Genomic DNA, 12,263 nt, shown 5'->3' on the forward strand with positions numbered 1-12,263 from the left:
TCATTAACCAGAGTTTGACCAAAGCAATTGCCCCACCCTAATGCTAAGACAAATATCCTTGCAGGGACATATGCTTCCTTGTTCAATATTCTTTGGACTTCACAAGGATGGAGTTATTGCTGGATCTGGTCCTAGGGAACGAGCTGGGCCTCACATACAAGCGTCAGAGCACTAGGAACCCATTAGATCATAAGGTTTAGATTAATAATGAAGAGGGGCAAACTAAAAACTTTTAATTGAAGAGGGCTAACTTTAATGGGATGGGAAAGAAGAAATGGGGTTTCGTGGGTTTCACTTCGGCAGGCGTCGGGACTTCGGAACAGATAAGTTTTTCTTTTCTTATATAAAGTTTTTATTATAAGGTTTTGTTTTATAAGGTTCTTTTTAAGTTTTTTGTATAAGTTCTCATCGGGAATAGTGGGGGCAGGACTGCACGGGTGTGTGACGTCAGCAGGTAAAGCGCGGGCAGTTTAAAAAGCAAACCGCCATATCCAGCGGGCAGCGTCGGAGTGGGCAGCTGAGTGAGAGGGAGCAGAGTGATTTGGGCTTTGGATCAAGGGGCTTCAGCTTAAAGGGGTGAGGCAGGTGAGTAGCTGGTAAGTAAAGGGAAGGTTTACCTGTTATCTGTTAGAAATATTTAGGTAGGAAAAAACTAGGTAGGGGTAAAAAAAAGAATTAGTTCAGATGGAGGACATGGTGATGTGCTGCAGCTGCTTGATGTGGGAGCTAGTGGACCTTGCTGCGGTCCACGATGGCCACATCTGCAGTAAGTGCTGGAGGCTGGAGGAACTTCGACTCAGAATTGATGAGCTGGAGTTGCAGATTCAAACACTGCGAAGCATCAGGGAGGGAGAGAGTTATGTAGATGCTGTACATCAGGAGACAGTCACCCCCCTTAGAGCAGGTACTTCTGGGGTCCAGGAAGCAGATAGAAGGGTGACTGTCAGGGGAGAGAAAAGGAAAAAGAAAATGAACAGGCAGATCGAGCAGAGGAGCCCGGAGGCTGTTCCCCTCAGTAACACGTTTTCTGCTTTGGATGCTGTTGAGGGGGATGACCTGCCGGGGCCTAGCAGCAGTAGCCAGGTCTCTGGCACTGGGACCGGTCCTGCTGCTCAGAAGGGAAGGAAGGAGAAGAGGAAGGCAGTAATGATGGGGGACTCGATAGTCAGGGAAACAGACAGGAGGTTCTGTGGCAGTGAGCATGAATCCCAGATGGTATGTTGCCTCCCAGATGCCAGGGTCCAGGGTGTCTCTGATCAGGTCCACAGGATTCTTGAGCGGGAGGGAGAACAGCCAGAAGTCGTGGTTCATGTTGGTACCAACGACATAGGTAGGAAGGGGGATGAGGTCCTGAAGAGCGAGTTCAGGGAGCTAGGCAGAAGGCTGAAGAACAGGACCTCAAGGGTAGCGATCTCGGGATTGCTGCCAGTGCCACGTGATAGTGAAGGTAGGAACAGGAGGAGATGGCAAATAAATGCGTGGCTGAGAAGTTGGTGCAGGAGGGAAGGTTTTAGATTTTTGGATCATTGGGATCTCTTCAGGGGAAGGTGGGACCTGTACAGAGAGGACGGGTTACACCCGAACCTGAGGGGGGCCAATATCCTTGCAGCCAGGTTTGCTAGGGTGGTTCAGGAGGGTTTAAACTAGATTGCGAGGGGGATGGGAACCGGAGGAGTAGGTCAGAGGAAGAAGGGGATGGGGAAACGTCAGATCTGACAGGTAGAGAGGCTTTGAGGAAGGAGAAGCAGAGTACAGGCTATAAAAGTAGTAAGGTGGATGGACTAAAGTGCATTTACTTAAATGTGAGAAGTATCAGGAATAAGGGAGATGAACTGAGAGCTTGGATAAGTACATGGGACTACGATATTGTGGCTGTTACAGAGACATGGCTGACATCGGGGCAGGAATGGATATTGAATATTCCTGGTTTTCGGTGTTTTAAAAGGGATAGGGAGGGGGGGAGGAGAGGAGGAGGGGTGGTGATACTGGTCAGGGACACTGTTACAGCTGCAGAAAGGGTGGATAATGTAGAAGGATCCTCTCTAGGGTCAATATGGGTGGAAGTTAGGAACAAGAGAGGAGCAGTTACCCTCCTGGGAGTATTCTATAGGCCCCCCGGTAGCAGTAGGGATACTGAGGAGCAGATTGGGAGGCAGATTTTGGAAAGATACAAAAATAACAGGGTAATTATAGTGGGAGACTATCCCAAATATTGATTGGCACCTACTTAGTACCAGAGGTTTAGACGGGGCAGAGTTTGTTAAGTGTGTCCAGGATAGATTCCTGACACAGTATGTTGACAGGCCGACTAGAGGGAATGCCATATTAGATCTAGTTTTAGGTAATGAACCGGGTCAGGTGACAGATCTATCGGTGGGTGAGCATTTGGGGGACAGTGACCATTGCTCCATAACCTTTAGCATTGTCATGGACAGGGATAGGAGCAAAGAGGACGGGAAGATATTTAATTGGGGAAAGGCGAATTATGAGGCTATAAGGCGAGAACTTGAGAGTGTAAATTGGGATGACATTTTTGAAGGGAAATGTACTATGGAGATGTGGTCGATGTTCAGGGATCTCTTGCAGGATGTTGGGGATAAATTTGTCCTGGTGAGGCAGAGAAGGAATGGCAGGATGAAGGAACCGTGGGTGACGAGAGAGGTGGAACAACTAGTTAGGAAGAAGAGGGCAGCATACATAAGGTGTAAGCAGCAAGGATCAGACAGGGCTCATGAGGAATATAGAGTAGCAAGGAAGGAGCTTAAGAAAGGGCTGAGGAGAGCGAGAAGGGGACATGAAAAGGCTTTGGCGAGTAGGGTTAAGGAGAATCCCAAGGCTCTCTTCTCGTACGTGAAGAGCAGAAGGATGACGAGAGTAAAGGTAGGTCCGATTAAAGGATGTGCCTGGAAGCTGTGGAAGTGGGTGAGGTCCTCAATGAATACTTCTCTTCAATATTCACCGAGGAGAAGGGTGTTGATGACACTGAGGACAGTGTTGGTAAGGGTAATGTTCTAGAGCATGTAGATATCAAGAGAGAGGATGTGTTGGAGCTGTTAGAAAATATTAGGACAGATAAGTCCCCGGGGCCTGACGGAATATTCCCCAGACTGCTCCGCGAGGCGAGGGAGGAGATTGCTGAACCATTGGCTAGGATCTTTGAGTCCTCGTTGTCCACGGGGATGGTACCGGAGGATTGGAGGGTGGCGAATGTTGTCCCCTTATTCAAAAAAGTTAGTAGGGATAGTCCAGGGAATTACAGACCAGCGAACCTTACGTCTGTGGTGGGTAAGCTGTTAAAAGGATTCTAAGAGATAGGATCTATGGGCATTTAGAGAATCATGGACTGATTAGGGACAGCCGGCATGGATTTGTGAAGGGAAGATCTTGCCTCGCTAGCCTGATAGGGTTCTTTGAGGAGGTGACCAGGAAGATTGATGAGGGTAGTGCAGTGGATGTGGTCTACATGGATTTTTAGTAAGGTGTTTGACAAGGTTCCGCATGGTAGGCTTCTTCAGAAGGTCAGAGGCCAAGGGATCCAGGGAGGCTTGGCTGTGTGGATTCAGAATTGGCTTGCCTGTAGAAAGCAGAGGGTTGTGGTGGAGGGAGTGCATTCGGATTGGAGGGCTGTGACTAGTGGTGTCCCACAAGGATCGGTTCTGGGACCTCTACTTTTTGTGATATTTATTAATGACATAGATGAGGGGGTGGAAGGCTGGGTTAGCAAGTCTGCAGATGACACAAAGGACAAACTCCAAGGCGGAGTACAAAGTAAATGGCAGGATTCTGGGCAGTGTAGAGGAGCAGAGGGATCTGGGGGTTCATATCCACAGATCACTGAAAGTTGCCACACAGGTCGATAGGGTAGTTAAGAAAGCTTATGGGATGTTAGCTTTCATACGTCGTGGGATCAAGTTTAAGAGCCACGAAGTAATGATGCAGCTTTACAAAACTCTGGTTAGACCACACTGTGTCCAGTTCTGGTCGCCTCATTATAGGAAGGATGTGGAGGCGTTGGAAAGGGTGCAGAGGAGATTTACCAGGACGCTGCCTGGATTAGAGAGTATGGATTATGAGGAGAGACTAAAGGAGCTAGGGCTGTTCTCATTGGAGAGGAGGAGGATGAGGGGAGACATGATAGAGGTGTACAAAATATTAAGAGGAATAGGTAGAGTGGACAGCCAGCACCTCTTTCCCAGGGCACCAATGCTCAATATAACAGGGCATGGCTTTAAGGTAATGGGTGGGAAGTTCAAGGGAGATGTCAGAGGAAGGTTTTTCACCCAGAGAGTGGTTGGTGCATGGAATGCGCTGCCTGGGGTGGTGGTGGAGGCTGATACGTTGGTCAAGTTCAAGAGATTGTTAGATAAGCATATGGAGGAATTTAAGATAGGGGGATATGTGGGAGGAAGGGGTTAGATAGTCTTAGGCGAGGTTTAAAGGTTGGCACAACATGGTGGGCCGAAGGGCCTGTATTGTGCTGTGTTGTTCTATGGTTCTTAAGTAACCAGGATAGAGTGGAATCAAATATTACGAGATAAAAATATAATGAAACAATGAATGACGTTTAAGGACGTTTATCTATCCCAGGTAGGGGATGGTGGGGGTTGGGAAGCAGGCGAACCAAACCCAGAGATCCCTGAATGAGAAAGGAGTGAGAGCAGATAATGAAACAATGCTTGTCAGCTAAATAATTCAAGTGACAGCCGAGGTGAATGTAGTAATTGAGATGAGAGATGAAAACGAAAATAAGATGGACAACATCCAGCAAGTAACATGAAAGAAGCCCAAGGTGCGAGAGGTGCAGGAGGAAGGAGGAAGGTGGGGCAATGAGGCGCAGAGTGGGGGGGTATGCTTTGGATCCACAGCCTCACCTCCCAGCTGAGTGGAGGAAGCAGGCACTGGCCACACTAGATAGTAAGTAACCTGCAAAATCATACTCCCTACAGCAAACAAGGTGACCACCTCCACACCACAGTCCTGATCATTTACTTAAATGGTAGTACACAAGATCTTCTGACGAGTGGCACTTTGCTTAAAGAACTAAGAACTCTGCTCTACTCATCCTAACACTGGCTGAGAACCTGAACCTTGAGACTGCTGCTTAAACTCGGTGAAGGTCTGTCGGCAGTACGTAGCCACAGCAGCTGAGAGTCATGTGCTGATCAGACTGGCATTCATTAGGTAGGCATGTTAGAATGAGTGGCTGACAGTTCAAGTTAGTGAAGCCCCCAGTCATTTATCAAAGTGAAATCCCTTATAAGATGCCGATTGAGGTTCATTTTAAGCCATTGCACCAATTAACAATTTCAAGCTACGAATGGGGCACCACTGATGATGTGTCAGTAGTTGAAGCACCAGGTCCCTCTCAGCTCACAACGAGTGGACGTGATCACAGTAGCCTCATCCTCTCCTGCTTGAGTAATTGCTTTACACTAACCTTTCCTCATCTGATTCTGTCACTTTAAACCTCCTGCAAACAAGGGTCTCTTGGAGAAGGGACAATGTGGAGAAGATGTTCCGTTTTACCATGCAACCTTACTCATATTTCTCTGCCTCTCATAACGTAGGAGTCCCTCCTTCAGAGGTGGGTACAGGAAGCATTGGAAGAGCAGAGAAAGCAGGGGATAAGAATCACAAGCAATAAACAGTCTGCTGGAGGATCTCAGTGAGTCAAACAGCGTCTCTGGAGGGAAAGGAATTGTCGATGTTTCAGGTTTTGACCTGAAAAGTCGACAATCCCTTTCCTCCCCACAGATGTTGTTTGACCAGCTGAGATCCTCCAGCAGGTTGTTTCTTGCTCCATATTCCAGCATCTGCAGTCTTTTGTGTCTCGATAAGAATTGCAAGGTAGTAATTAACTTTGTATTGTCGGAGGCATAAACAGCCATTGCCACAATAACTTGGTGGCTGTGACTTGGCATAGTGGAGCAGCTAGAAGAGTCGCTGCCTCACAGCGCCAGAGACCTGGGTTCAATCCTGACCTCAGGTACTGTCTGTGTGGAGTTTGCACTGTGACCAGAATGGGTTTCCTCCAGGGGCTCTCCCACATCCTCCCACATCCCAAAGACACAGGTTGATTGGCTGCTGTAAATTGCCCCTAATGTCAGAGGGTAGTGGAAACTGGTGGGAGTTGATGAGAAGGTGGGATTAATGCAGGATGGGTGGTTGACGGTTGGTGGGGGCTCAATGGACTGAGGGCCCATTTCCATACTGTATGTCTCTATGACTCTAACATGAACTAATCAGTTCACCATCATGTGGCTGCTACAGTGAAACAATGATTTAAGAGAAAGGCATAAACCAACATCTCAAATCGAGGCTTAACTTGAACATGTCTAAATAATGTGCAATGACATTAGCAGGTGTTCTAGGTGAGGACCGTGCCCTCAAGGGCTGGTCCCATTCTCTGATTGGTGGGCACCAAGGTGTCGACACTAAACTTTGTGAGCCCCCTTTGGAAGCCACGAAGGTCACAATATAGTGCTTGTTTCTGGGTGTTTCAAACAGCTTTCTGACCAAGTTCTCAATATTTTGAGGGGAACCCAATTTACAATGACGTTTTAGTGCACCAAAGGGGATTCTGGGGTTTTATGGAGGCATTGAATAGAAGTGTGCTGAATCTGTACAAAACATTTGTGATGCCATAACTGGACTATTGAACCAAACCTTTAGGAAGGACATGAAGATTCTGGAATGGAGGGGTTTCAGGCATGAGGGATTTCAGCCAGTGTTAAACTAGAGAAGGTGGCATAGTTCTAGAGCACAGAAATTTAAAATGAGATTTGAGAGAGGGCAAGCGACCATGATGGATTTGGGGTGGGTAGATAGAGGGGAGTTGTCCCCATTATTGGATGGTTCAGGTAGCTGGGGACACTGATTTAAAATTTTTACCAAAAGACGCAAGGAGGGCATGAGGCAAAGCTTTCTTACACGTGATAGTTATAATCTAGAATGCACACTCTGTAGGGTTGGTGAAAGTACCGTCAATTATTTTGATGACTCAGGGGGTAATTACATTGAGCATGAGGACAATTAAGTGTGAAATTTTGGATCAATAACAGATTGAGTACAAGAGTCACAGAGCATAGCAACAGGCCCTTTGGCCCATCATATCCATGCTGACCAACAATTACTCATCTATACTAATCTCAGTTACCAGCTCTTGGGCCATAGCCTTCCATGCCTTGGAGATTCAAGTGCTCATCCAGATACTTCTTAACCTTTGTGAGACTACCTGCCTCCATCACTTTCTTAGGCACTGCGCTCCAGATTGGAGCCATCCTCTGGGTGAAAAAGTTCTTAGATCCCCTCTAAACCTTTTGCTCCTTACCTGAAACCTATGTCTTCAAGTTTTAGACACTTCAGCTATGGCGAGAAGTTTCCAATCTCTACCCTACCTATGCCCCACATAAAATTAGAAATACACAAAATTTTCTATCAGGTTACCCCCTCCCTTCTCAGTCTTCTCCACTCCAAGGAAAACAAACCCAGCCTATAGAGTCTCTCCTCATAACTGAAACATTCCATCCCTGACCAGATCCTGGTGAATCTCCTCTGCATCCTCCCCAGTGCAATCATGTGCTTCCTATATTACAGAACTGCACACAATAATCCAGCTACAGCCTAACCAAAGTTTTATAAGGTTGTACCATTATCTCCCTGCTCATGTATTCTATTCCCTGGATAACAAAAGCAAGTATCCTATATCTTTTTACTACCTTGTTTACTTGTGCTGTCACTTCTTGGGATCCTTAGTACACCAAGGTCCCTCTGTCTTCAAAAGGGCCCTGCCATTTCATTGTGTATATCCTGCCCTTATATGTCCTCCCGAAGTGCATGACCTCAAAGTTATCAGGATTAGATTCCATCTACCATTGAACCATAAAACCATAGAAAACCACAGCACAGAAAACAGGCCATTCGGTCCTTCTAATCTGTGCCGAAACATTACTCTGTTAGTCCCATTTACCTGCCCCCAGCCCATACCCCTCCAGACCTCTCTCGTCCATGTATCTATCCAATTTACTCTTAAAAGTTAAGAGCGAGCCCACATTTACCACATCAGATGGCAGCCCGTTCCACACTCCCACCACTCTCTGAGTGAAGAAGTTCCCTCTAATGTTCCCCCTCCAAACCTTTCCCCTTTCACCCTAGAGCCATTGCTCTGATCAATTTACCAAATGATCAATATTGTCCTGTAGCCCAAGACTATGCCCCTCAATATCAACAACGCTACCTGTTTTCATGTCATCTCCAAACTTTCTAATCATACCTCCTTCGTTGATATCCAAATCATTAATGCATGTAACAAACAGGAAGGGTCCCGGCACCGATCCCTGTGGTACATGACTGGTCACAGGCTTCCAATCACATAAACAACCCTCCATTATCACCCTCTGCTTCCTATTATCAAGCCAATTTTGGATCCAATTTGCCAATTTCCCTTGGATCCCATGGGCTTTAACCCTTTGGACCGGTTTCCCGTGTGTGACTATGTCAAAGGCTTAATGAAGCCCATTTAGACTACATCAACTGCACTGCCCTCATCAAAACAATTTGTTACCTCTTTGAAAACTTCAATCAAATTGGTCAGACAGGGTCACCCCCTAACAAAGCCACACTGAATAAATTTGACTTATCCTTGAGTTTACAAGTGTAGATGAATCCTATCCCTCAGAACTTTTTCCAATAATTTTCCTATAACTGATATTAGACTCACTGGCCTGTGATTACCTGGCTTATCCCTGCTGCCCTTTCTTGAGTAAAGCTACACAATTGCTGTGAAGACTTAAAGTCTCTGTCAGGGCCCCAACAATCTCCTCCCCTTGCCTCCCAAAGCAGTTTGGGATAATCTAACCAGGCCCTAAGGATTTATCCACCTTTAAGCTGCCAAGACATTATTGAAACAGTGAACAATTAAATACCGTGGCGATCCAGAGATGTCGAGTTCATGTACACAGATTACTAAAATGGAAGTAGGTACAAAACAAAATTAAGATGAATAAATTGCGAGCCTTCATACCTGCGGAGTTAAGATATAAAAGGGGCAAAATTTTGCAATAAAAATGAAACTGTCTTGCATTATACAGAGGTTTTCATGACCTCACAGCACCTCAGAGTACTTTAAAGAGCATTATTGGAATGTCGGAAGCAGTTAGCCAATCAGATCCTGCGATCAGCAATAAACAGATAATCTGAATTCAAGCTGGTGGTCGAAAAAAAAGCCGGTGGAGACAGAAGAGACTGCCGACACTGGAATCTAGAGCAACGTAAAACAAACTGCTGGAGGAACTCAGTGTGTCAAGTAGCATCTGGGGACGGAAAGGAATTGTTGACGTTTTGGGTCGAGACCCTGCATTAGGATGTTGTGGAGAACTTCCTTGCTCTTATTCAACATAGCGACTTGGGATCTTTATTGTCAATCTGAGAAGGAAAACAGATGGTTTAATATGTCATCTGAAAGACAACATTTCCATGTTTGTGGGTGAGCCTGGATAGTGTGCTCCAATCTCAGTAAAGACATTTGGATATGTGGCCTTCTAACTCAGAGACTCAAAGCTTTGGTCAAGCTATCAACAGTCCTGATTTGACCACATCGTATTTAATTCTGTACATCACAGCTCAGAAATTTTACTTCTAAAAAAAATGAGAAAGATTTGCATTGATATAGATGCTATGATGGGCATTGTCCAAATTTTGAAATGTAAGTTGTAGGTAATTTGTGAAGAAAAGCTACATTTGCCTTTGCAAGAGAGCTGTGCAAATTTACCTGAATATAACCATAGCACCAAGCATTACATTACGAAGAGATGATACATGAACTAGGCTTTGATTCCCTGGAATATAGGTTGATTTGAGTGCGGATTGTGGGATGTTGAAGGCAACTGATAGGTACATGGGATTGTTTTGCTGTTGGAGTTTAGGATATAGGGATATAATCGTAAAAACAGGCCAGCCTTCCAGGAGAGAAGCAATGAAATACGTCTTCATACAAAGAGCAGTAAAATATGAAAAGCGTTGCCGCAAAAAGCAATGGATGATATCTCAATTAATTTTTAAATGGCAATTTTTTTTTGCTAAGCAAGAAATATCAAGGGATGTGGAACCAGATGGAAGGATGGTGTCTGAATATACAGCAGTCTTCTTAGGCAGTCCATCAGGGTTGTGGATACATTGTGTTTACCGCAATTCTGTGGGTTCTGAGGTGAGGGAAGAGTTCTCTTCAGGATCCACAGACTCTGCCAGAGGAAGGGGAGATGATGATAGGGCCTTTTGGTTGTTGGGGAAATTGTGAGCTCCATCTGTTGTTTGCACAAAGTCTCCATGTGCTCCATGCTTTCCTGATTGCTCCTCCTCTATCTTGGGCCAGGGATTCCTATGATGAGGAAGTTCCTTTATTTCCAAGAACACCAAGAATGTCCTTGCAGCATTTCTGTGTCCTCCTGGAAATCTAATGCCATTGTGGAGCTCAGCGAAGAGCTCTTGCTTTGGGAGTTTGGGATGATGTGGCCCGCTATTGAAGCATGTTGGGTGTGACCTGAGGATATGTTCCTGAGAAAGGGCACTGATATTGCATATTCTGCCAATGGATTTGGACGATTTTGAGGAAGCAGTTTTGGTGAAACTTCTCCAGCTCTCTGAGGTTTCCATTCTCCTTGTACACGAGGCCTGTGGGAGAATAGGATCACTACTGCCCAGTAGACCATACATTTTGTGTCAGGTTTGAGGTCTTGCTTGTCAATAAGGCTTTTCCTCAGTTGGCCGAACGTGGTCCTGGTGCACTGCAGGTGTGTTGAATTTTGTCATGGACACCCGCCTTTGCTGGGAGGTGGCCCGAGGAAAAGAATCGGTCCACAATTTCTGGGATCTCTTAATGGATCCTAACCTTATGGTGTGGCGTGGTGCGGGGAGGGCAGGTTTGTAGCGAACCCTTGACTTCTGGATGTATATTTTAGAGTTTAGTGTGAAAGTGTTCTTTAATGAAGGAAGAATTAACGGCTTAGAGCTCGGCCTCTGAATCCTGACCTCAGTGAGCAGTGTAGAGTGGATGGAATGAGGAAGGAGAGGTGATAGGGCCAATTCGTGCTAACTCTTCTTGAATTACAGTTGTTGAACTTAACACACCCACCTTGCACTGCATTTGTTGATTACAATCTGACTGATGGCACTCTGCACTGTAATGTTTACCTGGAATTTGAGCCTTTGTTTTTAAAATGATTAAAATTAATCACTGATTCCTTATTTTTTAACTTACTCAAGTCCGGGGTTTATTATTTTAAAAAGTGCTGATCTTTAATTACTCTCCATAAATTTTATTTGATATTACACCTGAAAAATTATTTAAGATCAATGTCCGGGGTTGTCCCTCCGATCCGATGAGGGCGCTGCTACTGGGAGGTCCAGTAAACCGAACGCTTGAGGCCGCTCTTTCAGCGAGCGGCAACTTGTTGTCAGCGAGAGTGCATAAAAGGGGCGGACGGCGAAGACGCGGCCATTTTAAGGGCGGCGCGGCGGGAGTGAGGAGAGTGAGTGAGGAGGGAGTGAGTGGGGTGAGAGTGAGTGAGGAGGGAGTGAGTGGGGTGAGAGTGAGTGACGGAGGGAGGGAGGGTGAGAGTGAGTGAGGAGTGAGTGAGTGAGTGAGTGGAGCGGCGAGGCCGCGCCGCCCCCTACACTGATCTTATTTGATCGGCCGGCGGGCCCGGGCCCCGGTGCGAGGTGATGAGAAGCCGCGGGCGAGCTCTGGCGGTGAGCGGGGCGGCGGCCAGGTCCCGGGATCAGCGGGCGTGATGAACCGATCAGATAGATGAGGCTGCGGGTGCTCCCGGCCGCTGAGTATCGAGGCGATTCTGATCCGCAGACTGTCCCGGGGGGGGGGGGGTGAAGGGAGGCGCCGTTAATAAAGCAGCTGGAGGAATAAAACTCCATCCTCCCCCTCCCTCCCCCTCCCTCCCCTCCCCTCCCCTTCCCCCCTCCTCCCTCCCCTCCCTCCTCCCCCCTCCCTCCTCCTCCCCCCTCCCCTCCCCCCCTCCTCCCCCCCTCCCCTCCCCCCCTCCTCCCCCCCTCCCCTCCCCCCCTCCTCCCCCCCTCCCCTCCCCCCCTCCTCCTCCTCCCCCTCCCCTCCCCCCCTCCCCCTCCTCCCCCTCCCCCCCTCCTCCCTCCCCTCCTCCCTCCCCTTCCCCCCTCCTCCCTCCCCTTCCCCCCTCCTCCCTCCCCTTCCCCCCTCCTCCCTCCCCTTCCCCCCTCCTCCCTCCCCTTCCCCCCTC

At 47.3% G+C, this 12,263-nt stretch overlaps 1 non-coding gene across 1 annotated transcript; it reads left to right on the forward strand.

The window, feature by feature from the left end:
* Nucleotides 1-11,778: 11,778 nt before the first annotated feature.
* Nucleotides 11,779-11,854, forward strand: LOC127580163 (small Cajal body-specific RNA 2). The gene has a single exon (XR_007957793.1). It is a non-coding gene; the product is annotated as a small Cajal body-specific RNA 2 (non-coding RNA).
* Nucleotides 11,855-12,263: the final 409 nt, after the last annotated feature.

Source organism: Pristis pectinata, chromosome 18, assembly GCF_009764475.1.
Source record: "Pristis pectinata isolate sPriPec2 chromosome 18, sPriPec2.1.pri, whole genome shotgun sequence".
In the NCBI taxonomy this organism is placed as follows: Eukaryota; Metazoa; Chordata; class Chondrichthyes; order Rhinopristiformes; family Pristidae; genus Pristis; species Pristis pectinata.